The 14,372-nt window shown below is 46.2% G+C and overlaps 1 pseudogene; it reads left to right on the top strand.

Annotated features, from left to right (window-relative positions):
- The first annotated feature begins 1,910 nt into the window (after positions 1–1,910).
- LOC120924656 lies at positions 1,911–13,921 on the top strand (annotated as a pseudogene).
- Positions 13,922–14,372: the final 451 nt, after the last annotated feature.

The following is a 14,372-nucleotide window of genomic DNA, read 5'->3' on the forward strand; positions in this document are numbered from 1 at the left end:
GGCGAGACTCCTCCCACAAACTCAGACAACCCTGTGGACCCGCCTTCCTATATGTCTCCAAACATCCAGAAAGGTTTGTTCAGAAGAGGCTTTTTATGCGACCGTAGTGGCAAGATTGCAGAGGACCCCATAATGAGATGTAAATGTTGTGTACGAGTTTTTTTTTTCATGCATCCCATGCAGTTTTTCAATATGTCAGCAATAGTGTTGTGCAAACGGTTTGGCCCCATTCGGGGGAACATCCAAATTTGCAGGGTGTTCTACCCGCCGAACGGCCTGCAATGCACTGCATGCTGCACAGTGCGTTCTGTGACACGATTGGGCAAAGTTTTGCCCAATCAGGGTGCAGTGAAAACTGGTTGTTAATGAGCGGGGCAGGGAACCTATGAATTATCAGCTGTCAACGGGCTTCCCGGATGACAGCTGAATAATCAAAACAAAATAAAAAAAAATCCAGTAAAAAAATAAATGGGGGGGGGGGGGGGTCCCCCAAGTCCATACCAGACCCTTCCAGGCTGGTATGGATTTTAAGGAGAACCGCACGCCAAAAAAATAAAAAAAAATGTGGGCCCCTCCCCAAAATCCCTACCTGACTCTTATCTGAGCATGCAACTGGGCAGGTCAGAAAAGGGGGGATGAGCAAGAACCCCCATCTCCTGAACCATACCAGGCCACGTGCCCTCAACATGGAGGGTGCCCCAAAGCACCTTGTCCCCATGTTGATTGGGACGAGGGTCTCTTCCCCACAACCCTGGGTTGTGGATGGGGGCTTATCAGGAACTGGAAGCCCCCTTAACAATGGGGCCCCCAGATCCCAGCCCCCCCCCCCACATTGTACCCTACACATTCTCAAAAAAAGTAATTAAAACAGACAGTGTTTGAAAAAATTTTTATTAAAAAAAAAAAAAAACAGTGTCCCCCAATGACGGTCGACTGCCGAAAAACTCCTCTGCTGTTTAACAGTTCTTATATAGGTTAGGGCGGGGCCACCTGGTGACATTGCTGACCCAGCATGCAGTCTGTGATGTCACAAGGGGGGGGGCAGTGCCGCCAGGTGGTCTTCTCCCTTAACTATATAAGAACTGTCAAACTGTAAAGGAGGCATTCAGTGGTCGCCTGTCAATGAAGGCACAACATTTTTGACAATGGATGGATCTGGGGGCCCCTCTTGTTAAAGTAGGCTTCCAGATTCCGATAAGCCCCCTGCCTGCCGACCCCCCACAGCCCAGGGTTGCGGGGAAGAGACCCTTGTCTTCATCAACATAGGGACAAGGTGCTTTGGCGTGGGGGGGCAGAGCCTGGTATGGTTCAGGAGGGGGGTGCTCACTCATCGTTGTCATTGTTTTTTTACCAAAAATAGGTAGAAGAATACGTATCGGCCTAAACTGAGGAAAAAAATGTGTTTTTATATAACTTTTTTGGGGATATTTATTATAGCAAAAAGTAAAAAAGATTGCAACTTTTTTTTAAACTGTCGCTCTATTTTTGTTTATAGCACAAAAAATAAAAACCGCAGAGGTAATCAAATACCACCAAAAGAAAGCTCTATTTGTGGGAAAAAAAGGACGTCAATTTTGTTTGGGAGCCATTTTGCACGACCGCGCAATTGTCAGTTAAAGCGACGCAGTGCCAAATCGCAAAAAGGGGCCTGGTCCTTTTCCTGCATAATGGTCCGGGTCTTAAGTGGTTAATAAATGTTCTACTATGAATTCATTAACGGATGATCCAGGCATCCAATCCATTTTTTCCCCTTCAGCAGGTTTGTAAGGATTGTACTACAAAGCATAACGAAAATATGAGATCATATTGTTTCTTTATAGGTACCTGGTGATTCATGTGCTAGTCCTCTTCGGGATTTACGTATCTCCCAGGCACCTTTTGAGACCTCTGATCCTCTGTCTATTCCAGGTTTTCCACCTCTCCCTTAGTCCATTTAGTCTCACCTGGGACACCCAGTCCATGCTGTGCAGCCTGGGGAGAAGACAGGTCTTATCTGTTGGAGATAAAGGTTGGTAACACTGTATGTGGGCTGACAGTCCGTAGGCTTGGTTGGCCTATACTGTACATTAAGATTACTGATGTGTTGATAGCAGTGTCTCACCTCTAAGATTGTGTTTTGTTGGAAGTCTTGTTTTTCCTCTGAAGCATTGTACATCACCTGGAAATAGAACCGGTAAAGTCACCGCTGTTTGCCATAACATTACTGGACGGGTACTGAAATGCACACACTTGCATTGACGATCTTATTGAACAATACTGGTTTCCTCCATAAAGGAGTGGACAGTTGTCATAAAACCAAATAGAATTGTTATTGCCCCTCAGCTTCAAAGCTGATCTCACCCTTTTTACTGTAGGTTTGACTGACTAGTTCATTTGGATCAACCTGGCTGGTCTATATTAATGTTTGCACCCACAGGGTTTGCTGTATGAAGCTTGAGCTTAATACTGTACTGTATACAACGCTGTGATCCAGCAGTGGGACAGGAATTTCCCTTCCTACTTTGAAACAAAATTGAGTTGGGCTGAGTGCTGACCTGAGGAGCGATCCGTAGACTGGGGAAGGGCTCTGACCTGAGGGGTGATCCGTAGACTGGGGAGGGGGCTCTGACCTGAGGGGCGATCCGTAGACTGGGGAGGGGGCTCTGACCTGAGGGGCGATCCGTAGACTGGGGAGGGGGCTCTGACCTGAGGGGCGATCCGTAGACTGGGGAGGGGGCTCTGACCTGAGGGGCGATCCGTAGACTGGGGAGGGGGCTCTGACCTGAGGGGCGATCCGTAGACTGGGGAGGGGGCTCTGACCTGAGGGGCGATCCGTAGACTGGGGAGGGGGCTCTGACCTGAGGGGCGATCCGTAGACTGGGGAGGGGGCTCTGACCTGAGGGGCGATCCGTAGACTGGGGAGGGGGCTCTGACCTGAGGGGCGATCCGTAGACTGGGGAGGGGGCTCTGACCTGAGGGGCGATCCGTAGACTGGGGAGGGGGCTCTGACCTGAGGGGCGATCCGTAGACTGGGGAGGGGGCTCTGACCTGAGGGGCGATCCGTAGACTGGGGAGGGGGCTCTGGGTGAAAGAAGTTGGATGTGAGCCATACACAGGACAAACTCTACAGGGTTGCCCTCCATAGGGAAAACGCTACACAATGTTCTATGCAGGATGAGTTCAGTACATACTATACTGTCTAAGGAGAGATGCATTGTCTGGACTGGTGGTGAGACTGGATGAGGGATTTATTAGAATTCAAGAGTGGATTGATATTTGGTATTAGATTGTGATTATTAATTATTGTGTGTTTAATGATGGTACTCAGAGTTACACTTAAAGCTGATATTCATAAAAAGGTAGACCGAAATCTTTATCCCAATAAGGGGTCTTCTAGTTGAGTTTAAAAGTGCCGGTGCATTGCCATGAAATGAGATTTGCCATGGAATGAGATGGTCCGCCTCCATCTCATCCTATTGGCTCACTCATGTCACGTGACAAAACATCAGTCACAGCTAGGCTATCATAGGGATCTCCTCTCCCTGTGATAGCCCGATAGCACTGTCAGCAGCGTGCCTCCCGCTCCCCGATTAAGTACACCCCGCACTCTACTCCCCGTCCCCCGTTAAGGCTCAGGGAACGGGGCGAGTCTACGCTATTAGCGTAGACCTAGCGTTGGCTACGTTAGTAGCGTAAACCTCATGCGCAGGTTTACGCTACTAACGTAGCCTACGCTAGGTCTACTGGGCTGGTGTTGTAAATACTGTGCATGCGCAGGTTTACGCTACTAACGTATCCAACGCTAGGTCTACGCTAATAGCGTAGACTCGCCCCGTTCCCTGAGCCTTAACGGGGGACGGGGAGTGGGGTGCGGGGGACGGGGAGTAGAGCGGGCGCGGGGTGTACTTAATCGGGGAGCGGGAGGCACGCTGCTGACAGTGCTATCGGCCTATCACAGGGAGAGGAGATCCCTATGATAGCCTAGCTGTGACTGATGTTTTGTCACGTGACATGAGTGAGCCAATAGGATGAGATGGAGGCGGACCATCTCATTCCATGGCAAATCTCAATTCATGGCAATGCACCGGCATCCTGTATATTAATGTATCTGATTTGGTAATTTAAGGCAAGGTGGACAAAGCCAATAGCTCTTGGGTAGACAAAGCCCATTGTGGTCATTTGTAGACTAAAGTATGTTTCCACAATTTATTGATGTCCTTATTTATTTTATTTCCCCTAGATGAGGAGATTGTCAGGAATCCTCCATGTTTCATCTGTTTTTCCCTATAAGGATTCATTTTACTACCAGAGATGAGCTTTACTTACTGTGTATGCTTAACCATCCGATGTTGGTACAGCAATCTCCCCAGATGAGCTGTTTGTGCTCTGACAGGGGGCGGCCCCTTGTCGGAAAGCTCTAAACAGCTCTTATTGGCTGAGAACCCTGATCAGGAGTCGGTCGGGTGCTGGTTTTCCAACATGCTTGTCCAAAAGAAGCTGGCCAAGCATCCGGCTTCTGTCGCACCAGCTGACACATACACATGGGTGGAATGTCAGCCATTTTTTATTGAATTGCCCGATGTCTCACAACATTTGGGCCATATGTACTAGGCATTAGGTGTAGGGAATGCCTCTGCCCTCTGATTGGTTGTCCGATTTGACATCTTCCCAGCAGGATGGCTCGGGCAGGTAATAGAGTAAATTGATCAGTGCAGCAACCAGTTGGCTCAGGTGCTAATCAAATAAAAGTTTTCCAAAATTCCCATTTGGAGAAATGTATAATTTTAAGCCTCGTACACACGATAAGACTTTATGCGGAAAAAGCCTCTGACTTTTGTTCGAAGGGCGTTGGCCATGAACTTGTATAGCAAACAAATGGCAAAGAATTGTTGGCCAACAAACATGAAACTACGTGTTATTTTGTTTTTGGCTCTTTAGCGCCACCCTTTGGGCAACTTCTGCTAATGTTGTGTTTATGGTTAGCATTGCTTCTGAGCATGCATGTTTGTACTTTGGATTTTTGTGAGACGACTTGTGTACACACGATCGGATAATCTGACAACACACATTGTTGTCAAAGTTTTTAAAGCATGCTATCCAACATTTGTTTGGCGGAAAATCCAACAACAATTGTCCAATTGCGGACAGATTTTCCAACAGCCTGTCATCACACAATTCCCGTCGGAAAATCCGATCGTGTGTACGAGGCTTTAGACTGACTTTTCTCTGGTAGGAGCAGTCATAGATGGATCAAAATTCAGCCAGTCCTTGTTGAAGGGCAAACTGTTGATCCATCTTTGGCCACCTTCAGTCTTTCTTCACCCTGTGTAGGAGTGTACAGAACTGGTTAGTGAGTGTCAGAGACTTTCACTGGCATTTCTGTCTTCTGTTGTCAGTGATGGCGTCTGCTGATCTGAGGAAAGAGCTGGAATGTTCCGTCTGTCTGAACATTTATACAGATCCTGTAACCCTGAAATGTGGACACAACTTCTGCCAGGACTGTATTGGTCATGTGTTGGATACACAGGAGGTGTCTGGAGGTTATTCCTGTCCTGAATGCAGAGAAGAGTTCCAGGATCGTCCTGCACTGCAGAGGAACATAACGCTGCGTAACATAGTGGAGGATTTCCTGTCTGCTCAACCAGATCAGAAGGAGTCCGGGGACTTCTGTACTTGCTGTATTCACACTCCTGTACCTGCTGTGAAATCCTGTCTTCTATGTGAAGCTTCTCTGAGTCCACAGCAAGTCACCAGAACACGTCTTATGTGACCCCACCACTTCCCTGGAGAACAGGAAATGCTCCGTCCATAAGAAGATCCTGGGGTATTACTGCACTGAGGACTCAACCTATATCTGTGTGTCCTGCAGGCTGGATGGAGAACATCGGGGACACCAGGTGGAGACTCTGGATGAGGCCTCTGAGATGAAGAAGAAACTGAGGAATGTTCTGCAGAAACTGACGACAGAGAGAGAGGAGATGGAGAACAGAGTCTGCAGGAACACAGGAGGAAAGTACAGGGAAAAGCAGATGACGAAACGGAGAAGGTCACTGTCCTGTTCAGAGACCTCAGGAGACGTCTGGAAGACCTGGAGAAGAGAGTCCTGAGTGAGATCTCCGGGCAGGCAGAGCGGCTCTCTATCACTGTCTGATATGATCCAACAGCTGGAAATAAAGGAGGAGCTTTCCAAGAAGATGAGGGACATTGAGGATCTGTGTAGGGTTGCCACCTCATCCCTTTAAAACAGAACACATATGAATTACACAGGTTCTGAGGCTAGTTTAATTTAGATAAGGCTCCACTTGAGTTCAATTACCACCTTAATCAGCCACAGAACCTGTGTAATTCATATGTGTTCTGTTTTAAAGGGATGAGGTGGCAACCCTAGATCTGTGTGTAGCGCTACCCCCGTAGGAGCCGCTGGTTGATGTTGGGATCGGCGTATTAAGTTACCTTTCAGTGTTTTCTAGGGGTGTATTTAATGAGCAGAGTAGTGAGCGAATGTCCAGTCAATGAATAAAGGTTTTCAAATGCTTAATTTCCAGGCCCAACATGGCCAACCAGTGGTGGGACAAGGTATTTCAGTGCCCAGGGCGGGGATGCCAAAATGCGCCCCCCCCCCCCCTTCCCGCAGAGCAGGGGGTGGAGCTAGAAGCAGCATAAAAAAACATATGTAATGGTTGCGGAGTGCACCATTATTTCTATTTAAATTTGTGATTGGTCATCACAATGATCACAAAGTACACCGCTTTGCTTTGATGGGGTTCGCCGCCAATAATGAGTAACTTGGCTGCCCGAGGGTGATTTCTGAAGATTATAAATGATGCGCTAGAACGAACTAAACCTGATCTTGGTCTTGCTCAAAAACCTCTTTCGATGTATGGGCAGCTCTGATCATTGTATTCTGACAGTGGAGGAGTCCTGCTGTCAGAGTACTAAAGCAAAGAAGGGGGATTCCTCCATCCATCTTGTTTGAGTGAAGGCAGGAATCTGTTCAGCCTGCTGGAAAAAAATAGCGTGTACTAGTACTTGTACTCATGTAAATGCTTCGATACCTAAAAACAATATTTTGCAGTGTGATTTGAGCTCATACATAATGAATGGGCTCATATTCCACTGCAAAGAATTGCATGTGATATGAACAGGAATACGGTGCGATTCCTGTCCGAATCCCATGCCTTGTCATAGTGACTTCAGCCTGGGTTCACACAGGAGTGGTGCAGGAAATCGCACTGCATTCCTGTTCAAATCACATGCGATTCTTTGCAGTATGATATGAACCCATTAATTTTGTATAGGCTCATATCTCGCCACAAAAGGTATCAGTTACTGGTATCAGTGAGTACTTGAGCACAAGTATTGGTACTGGTAATTGCCAGTGGAGAACAGGTATTGGCGCAACCCCAGTGTGTACCCATCTTTAGACAATGTGTCCGGGTGTTTAATGGACTCAAAGACAAAGCTCCTAGGAAAACAAATCTGCAAAGATGAGAATAAAGATAACAGGGAAAACATGAAAACATTTGTCATTGTTATTACTCATGCACAAGAACACTATTCTGTAGGTGAGCATACACTATACAATCTGATTGTACAATCTCTACGCAATCTCTGTTAGATTTACCAAAATATTGTAATATATGGACAAACCTAAACAATTAATTTAACTAGTATCCAATCAGTCAGGCCTTTGTACTACATAGTTGGTGGTAGATCCTAAAGATATTGTACAATCAGATTGTATAGTGTATTGTAAGCTGGAGGCTGCCCATAAATGAATCCGTATATATATATTTTTTTAATCGGCCTATGTCTGATCACAGAAAACTGAGCAGATCCCCCCATCCACACAACTAAGGTGGTGCAGACATGTGTGTCCTGTGCAGAGCTCTCTTTTATCAGCAAGGGGATGTACAGACATTGTGTGCATCCCTGTGCCAGCGTCCCATTCACTTCTATTGGGACCTGCACCTGTATGTCATGTTAGGATACGGTGGCTGTGTCCATGCAGCCTCATGTCCCAGTAGATAAGAATGGGGTACTGGCATGGGGATACACACAACACCTATGCAGTTAGTTTTGCACAGAGTGACCCTGATCACCGTCAACGCCGCTCGCGGCTCCTTCTCGCATCGGAAAATCCCCTAGGAGAAGCACTCTCCCTGGGGGTTTACCAAGCGTGCGCGCTCCTGAGTCCAGCATTTGCGTGCATAAACACAGAGTGCCAGACTCAGCCCCACCCCCGGCATCATTGGATTTGATTGACAGCAGCAGGAGCCAATGGCTGCGCTGCTATCAATCTATCCAATGAAGAGCCGAGACCCCCGGCTAGAGAGCGTTTGCGTGTCTCCGGCACGGGAACAAACGGGCTCAGGTCAGTAAAACATGGGGCTGGGGGCTGGTCAGTGACAAAAGTTTTTTCACCTTAATGCATAGGATGCATTAAGGTGAAAAAAACATGAAGGTTTACAGCCCCTTTAACAGTGATATGAAGCATGAAAGTATGTTGGTTACCTGTTTGCTGAATAGTGAGTGGCAGCCCAGCAGCACAGAGACATCAGTCAGCTTGGCTGATCAGCTAGAGAGGAGGGGGTCCAAGGAAAAGGACACAGGAGGAGGGGGCACTACAAAGAGGAGGAATGGGCTCCAAGAGAGAGATAACATTTATGAGATTAGGGGGGCAGAGCTGGTGAGGTCCCTCGGACACCAGGACATTGTGAAAGTGAAAGTAGGAGTGATAGAGATGAGTGGAGAGGGGGGAGAGAAGACGCTGTTTAGGAGAGGGAAAGCACTGATAGCCGATGCTCCACTCTATCACTCACATGTACTGGTATAGTGCACAGTGCAGACAGGGGGCGGGCGCTACGATCGAGCTTACATGCAGGGACAAAGCCGCTCTCTGTCTGCTGTGTTACATTCTGCAGCCTGTTCTGTGGTGGACATGATTGTACCAGGCAAACTGCGCCCTCCTCCTGCACTAAATCATTGCGCTCAGGGCAGCTGCCCGCCCCGCCCCTGCCTAGTACCGGCCCTGTGGCCAACATCAACATGAGATAGAGCAAGAAGGTTGATGAAGCGAGAGGGAGAACCTTGCAGTATCAGGCCTGGATATGAGAGAGCAATCCTGCTCTCAGTATCACAGTAGTAGTAGTAGATACAGTTTGTCACCACTCTAGCCAGAGTGGGTGAAGCGCCCCCGGACAGACTTCTACCACAAGCCTGGCAGCCAAAGTGTCACTTTATGTAAGAAAAAAATATTGCGCTTGTTAACAGTGAAAAAGAAAAAAAAAAAAAAGAAGAGCAAAGCAGCGATCAAAAAGTGTTATACTACACTATCAAATATGCAAAAAAAAGGAAAGAGATCGCGCTAAATAAGTGATAAGTGAACAAAAAGTGACATAAAGTTCAATGAATAATATGTCCCGCCACAGAGGCAAGTAAATAAATTCTCCCAGGTGATAAACTCAATCCACAAGGAAAAGTGCTGGACAGAAAGATCCTCCACCAACGATATAAAAGCCTCTTACCGAATAAAATTGATCTCTGGTTTAAGAGGCATGAATGGATATCCCATAGGCAGCAATGGACAGCAACAGCGGTGAAATCCTAGTGAGTAATCTTTACAGATGCATCTCTCGATGGGTCATCCAGGGATATAAGAAAGCAGAAAGACTCCACATAGCGTAATAACGTCTTGGTTTAATGTCGAAATCAGTAAAATAACACTTACATGTCAATGTAGGCAAACGAATACAATTTTGAGCCGGCCCGCTCGATACACAGCCTGTATCAGGTAAACAGTATGCGGTGACGTCAGCACGCCGCCTCCCAACGTTTCGTCGCAATCGGACTTGGTCACGGACTTGGTTGCACCATTCTATCTTGGGCTGCAATGTTTCTTTTGGCCGCTAGATGGCGCTGCCATTGCGGCCTAGATTATGTAAATAAGGGGATACAACGATTTATGAGCGTACGCCGGGCCTACACCGTCAAGTTGCGTCGTTTCCGTACGCGATAGGCCGCCTAAAGTTATTCCACCTATGAGGTGGAATAACAATGTTAAGTATGGCTGCCGTTCCCGCCGCGAGGTTCGAATTTTTTACATTGTTTGCGCAAGTCGTCCGCGAATCGGGATTTACGTTGTTTACGTACGCGTCAAAATCAATAGGCCCGTACGGCCTACTTAGCCGCACTGGAAAATGTAGTCGCCCGGCGCATGCGCAGTGTAAAAAAACTTAAAAAAATGTGAGGTCAAGCCTCATTTAAAAAATACACGCCCCCCTCCCAGTCATTTGAATTAGACGCACTTACGCCGGCTCGTTTTAGGCTACGCCGCCGAAAATTTGAAGGCAAGTGGTTTGAGAATCACTTCTAACCTAAATAATTTTCGGCGGTGTAGCCTAAAAAAAGTAGGCTAGGCTGTCCTAATTTTAGGCCAATCTATGTGAATCTACCCATTGGTTTCCGAGTAATTCCAAGTCTCTCTGATGCCCCCCCCTACCTCTGGTCACATGCAGTATTGCATGCAATGGAAGACAATGTGGAACTAATGATCTTTGTTTCCATTTACTTCTATGGGGGGGGGGGGGTCGATTTGATATGCAAGGTGCTTTGGAATGCATTATGCTTTACCCCCAAAGTAAACATAGTTTTGTAAATTTATTAAAATTGTATAACATTCATTGTATATGAGATACATAAACGGAAGTGCCAAACCACTTGGCAGTGATAGACGCAGCATACCAAGCGGCCATTTACATATATATTTGGAATTGTTGATGTACAGTTTGTCGTCTTTGTTAAATCCAGAATCTAAGCCACTTTCTAAAATGTGTTAGATTACTATGGGTTAGTCCAAAGAAGTGCACACCACCTCTTGGACTTGTAAGGTTGGTGGTTCAACTGGACCCAAGATTTTAGAACTTCTGGATGTATGGAGCTCTCTGATGCATCGGCGAGTCAGGACACACACAGCAATATGGTGAATCCAAAACTAGACTTTATTTTTCGTCCGCACTACACCTAATCAAAACATACAAGAAAAACGCCCTTGGCTCAGCCAATCGTATTCAAGTAATTGGGTTATACAAGTAATACAGTACGTCACGATTATACAACGTGTGTAAAACATAGCAGTCTATTTTCTGTGTGACCAGCTAAAACCTTGTTTCTACTTGATATTATGGGGGAACTCTAGCAAGCCTTACAATGCATTGATATTATGGGGGAACTCTAGCAAGCCTTACAATGCATTGATATTATGGGGGAACTCTAGCAAGCCTTACAATGCATTGATATTATGGGGGAACTCTAGCCTTACAGGACTTATGCCTTCTGCGCTTTATTTTTTTTCCCTGAGCACTGGGAGAATAGCTATGGCTATACTTTTGGCGCTCTGAAATTGAACTTTCTAGCCTTCACTTCCACATCTGCAGAAATCGTACCTCCAAACATTTTGAGATGGGAACGAGGGACACCTATTAACAAAAGTATGTAGGCATAGGACACACCTTTCCACCCCCCCTTTAAAGGGGAATTTGTACAAGAAACAAGATTGGTTAAGCCCACAAGTGTGTGTGTTTGTATTTTTTGTTTGTTTTTACCACTACTATGATTTTTGGAATTCACAAATGCAATAATTTAATCCGATGAAAGGTTCAGTGCTGGGAAACACTTTTTTTGATTGTGAATTGTATATACATCAGACACAAATGAGGGACATTGCTCCAATCAGGGACAGTCCCTCAAAATCATGGACAGTTGGGAGCTATGGCAGAAATGCATTCAACCTTCACCGACCCTCCTCCTCCATCGCAGAGTGCTTTGTATTATGTGAACCCATTAACAAAATGCAAAGCCTTCTATGAATGTACTGTAGAGGGGAAGGGTAAACAGAACGGTTGCTTTTTGAGAAGACCACATCTGTCAAAGCATTGGGAGTGTACCGATATCTGTACTTTTGGCACTCAATAAAACTGTTGTAAATAACAGAGTCCTTGACATGACATGCACCTCATTGGACGTAACGCATTGCAATCTGACACACTTTACACTTTGTCTGGCACTCATCTTTAATTGGTGACAGAATTTCACTTTCTTTTCTCTTCTGCTTTCAGTGATGGAGTCAGCTGATCTGAGGAAGGAGCTGGAATGTTCCGTCTGTCTGAACATTTATACAAATCCTGTAACCCTGATATGTGGACACAACTTCTGCCGGGACTGTATTGGTCGTGTGTTGGATACACAGGAGGAGTCTGGAGGTTATTCCTGTCCTGAATGCAGAAAAGTGTTCCAGGATCGTCCTGCACTGCACAGGAACATTACACTGCGTAACATAGCTGAAAATTTCCCATCTGCTCAGCCAGATCAGGAGGAGTCCGGGTTTCTCTGCACTTACTGTATTCACACTCCCGTACCTGCTGTGAAATCCTGTCTGCATTGTGAGGCTTCTCTTTGTGACAATCACCTGAGAGTCCACAGCAAGTCACCAGAACACGTCTTATGTGACCTCACCACTTCCCTGGAGAACAGGAAATGCTCCGTCCATAAGAAGATCCTGGAGTATTACTGCACTGAGGACTCCGCCTGTATCTGTGTGTCCTGCAGGCTGGATGGAGAACATCGGGGACACCAGGTGGAGACTCTGGATGAGGCCTCTGAAATGAAGAAGAATAAATTGGGAAATGTTCTGCAGAAACTGATGAATGAGAGAGAGGAGACAAAGAAAAGAGTCCAGACTCTGCAGGAACACAGGAGGAAAGTACAAGGAAAAGCAGATGATGAAACGGAGAGAGTCGCTGTCCTGCTCAGAGACCTCAGGAGACGTCTGGAAGACCTGGAGAAGAGAGTCCTGAGTGAGATCTCCGGGCAGGCAGAGCGGCTCTCTATCACTGTCTGATATGATCCAACAGCTGGAAATAAAGGAGGAGGATCTGTCCAGGAAGATGGGGGACATTGAGGAGCTGTGTAACATGACGGATCCACTGGCTGTCCTAAATGAATCAGTGACAGGTGACTTGTGTGATACTGAGGATGGAGATGATGATGACAGAGAGAGACATGATAAACTCCTCCATAATGGATGGAATCTAGATGTGGTGGGGATCTCGTGCACATTACACACAGGTTTATCTGATATCATGTCTGGGGTAAATATATGTATAGATACACATGTCTATTCACATGATACTACTACAAGGGGAGAAGTTCACATCAATGCTGAACAAATAAAAAAACGCCTAAAACTCACTTCCACTATACAACGCTCACACAACGAGCATATAGGACCAGTTATTGGGTCTGTACAGCCAACATTGGGGTTGTCGGGGGTTACAGACATTTTACTGGATGTGAGCACAGCTGGTAATACTCTACATATATTCGATGACGGGAAAACTATATCCTCCTCATCGTATCAGAACTTTCCAGAAACTCCAGAGAGATTTCAGTGTCCTCAGGTGATGAGCAGTCAGAGTTTCTCCTCAGGGCAACATTGCTGGGAAGTGGATATCTCGGGGTCCGAGTACTGGAAAGTCGGGATTTGTTACCCCAGTATAGGCAGAAGAGGAGTCCAGTCTTGGATTGGATGTAATAAGAAGTCTTGGGGTTTAGAGAGATTGTGGGGTGATCAGTACTTGGTGATCCATGACAGGAAAGAGATCCAATTGACTAGCAATGTCTCCAGTAACAGAGTCAGGATTGATCTGGATTATGAGGCCGGGCGCATCTCTTTTTATAAATTGTGTGACCCGATCCGACATCTCCAAACCTTCACCACCACATTCACTGAGCCCCTCCATGTTGTGTTGGGTGTATGGAAAGGTTTTATAAAGGTAACTGGGGAAGTCAAAATGTGAGAAATTTTTGCCCAGACTCTGGTGACATCAAAGGGTGGAGAATCTGGTGCATTGATCAGCTAATAGGAAGAAGAAGCAGTGAACAAGAACCACCATTACTGAATTATTTCTAAATCTGCAGGCTCTGAGGCCATCATCTTCATCATAAACCTCACTTCGCTGCCTAGCGGGTCATCGACCAGGAACAAGAATGCGTGAGTTCAGATTACCAAGTCTGGACGGTCTGCATGCTTGTTATTGGCCAGTACAAGTCTAGGTAGAGTAGCCAGGATTGGAATGACTGCTCTGGAGCCTGCACCTTTTTTTTTTAAAGTTTATCTGGAGAGATTCCCCCTCATGCCGCATACACATGATCAGAAATTCCGACAAGAAAAGTCTGATGTGAGCTTTTGGTCAGAAATTCCGACCGTGTGTAGGCTCCCATGGAACTTTTCTGTCGGAATTTCTGCTAAGAAAAATTTGAGAGCTGGTTCTCAAATTGCCCGATGGGATAAGTTCTTGTCGAATGCAATTCCGACGGAGAAAAATCATACGTAT

Source organism: Rana temporaria, chromosome 1 (assembly GCF_905171775.1).
Source record: "Rana temporaria chromosome 1, aRanTem1.1, whole genome shotgun sequence".
NCBI classification, from domain to species: Eukaryota; Metazoa; Chordata; class Amphibia; order Anura; family Ranidae; genus Rana; species Rana temporaria.